The sequence below is a fragment of the Nicotiana tomentosiformis genome, chromosome 1 (assembly GCF_000390325.3).
Source record: "Nicotiana tomentosiformis chromosome 1, ASM39032v3, whole genome shotgun sequence".
NCBI lineage: Eukaryota > Viridiplantae > Streptophyta > Magnoliopsida > Solanales > Solanaceae > Nicotiana > Nicotiana tomentosiformis.
Genome location: NC_090812.1, coordinates 26623556 through 26625637, shown reverse-complemented (window position 1 = coordinate 26625637; position 2082 = coordinate 26623556).

Genomic DNA, 2082 nt, shown 5'->3' with positions numbered 1-2082 from the left:
TCTTCCAACACTGCTGCTCTGGGTGCAATTACCACGAAATCAATAAACCATCCTGAGCCCGTGCTCATTCACCAGCTGTACAAGTCTGTTCACTCCTCATGGATACCAACTATAGGTGCGACAATACATTCCAATCCAAAGTCATGTTGTATCCTTCTTCATATCAAGCAACTCCTTTCTGTTGTATCCAACCTCCCTCCGTATAGCAGCCAATATTCCAAATTAAGCCCATAGACCTTGTCACTGTCCACCATGAATCCAAAATCACTCTAAAGTTTCCTCAAGGCGTGCAACTATCCTACCACAGAACCCATATGCTACTCTGCCACTCTCCCACTTTGGTCAAACCCTCTCCTTTAAGCAGCTACTCGACTTTTGCTTCTCACACTTGGCCTTTTAGAAATTTAACCACCGCAAGACACCTCCCACATGCCCTTCCTCATCAATGCCCAATTGTTGCCTTAAACAAAAATCCATCTCTGTAGCACTTGAACCAATAGATTGCCACTAACTCTAAACCTCTCCGAAGATTATCTTCCTCGAGCCGTCAATATTAGGAACACCGATTCGATTCTGAACCACTACACATCGCGATCTCCGATAGCCGCTTCCCCGACACCATGTCACAATACCCTGCCCCGAAGGCAAATTGAAGAAGACCATAACACCGACGAACTTAACACATTTAACAAGGACAACGACGCTACATCACAGATGAAAATTCCACCATGCTCAAAAATACCAAGTCTCGTTACTCCATCAACCCAACCCTGAACATTCATCCGATTGCCTTTCCTCCGCTATAAATAAAATGCTGAACCTTTGAATTATGCACTGAGACAAACCTCCTTTCAAGTCATTCACTACCCCGACACATAGACAAACATCTTACCATTACATCAATACTGTGCGATAACAACTCATGAATCATCATAACAACCAGTGCTCATCTTCAAAACCATAGGAATTATTGATACTAAGCTGAAATGACAGAATAGCCTTCCGCAAGGCGACGACAATAGCCCAAGCAATTACGTAGGGAGAAACATCCCGCACCACCTCTGTAGCACCATTAAAATTCCTCGATTCCCAATTGATAACAAGCACTTCATGTCGCATAAGATTGAATAGGAAAGAAATAAAGGCATAAGCTTCAAAGGAATTGAATCGCACGATGAGGAATCAAGAAGGGAAGTGCTCCTATCAGCCTTATAGCCTCTCGAAGATAAGTACAGACATCTCCGTACCGATCCGCAAGACTCTACTAGACTCGCTCATGACTTGTGAGACCTAAGTGAACCTAGTGCTATGATACCATATGTTCATGACCCAAAATCCATTAAAGGCCGTGATGGCGTCTAACACCACTGTCAGGCAAGCTAATACTAAAAGTTTAACTTAATTACTCATTTTTAGTATTTTTGAAATCATGAATTTCCTTCAGTTAAATGGTAAGAGATAAAACTTTACAGAGTAAATGATAATATCTTTACAACAACAATACGGAACAACCCATAATCATCTCCAAAATTTGGTGTCTCAAGTGCATGAGTATTTACTAGGAAGTAAAATAAAATACAACATCTGTCCGAAATACAAATTGGACAGAGAAATATAAATAACTTTGAAGGAGACTCTACTGGCTGCGGATCGTAACATGAAATGCAGCTCACGGTAAGTCCCCGCATCATCTGCGCCTCCGCGTCTAAAGGACCACTAGACATAAAAGTACCTGAACAAAAATATGTTGTAAGTATAGTATGAGTACGTAAATCCAAGTGTACCCAGTAAGCATCTAGCCTAACCTCGAGGGAGTAGTGACGAAGGGTCGACATCGACACTCACTAGTAGTCCAATAATATCAGGTACAGTAAAGAGGTGAACAATTATGAGGCAGAGTAAATAAAAAAAAAATAAATGATTATAAATACGTGGTACAATTCTCTTCTTTACAATAGGCTCAAGCTCTCAATTAGCAAATTTCCTCCTCAACTGGAAGAAACTCACAGATACACTGGCTTCTTGCCAAATGTTATATACGGTTTCATGAGGATATTTTATAGAAATGCCGAGGCGTACGAC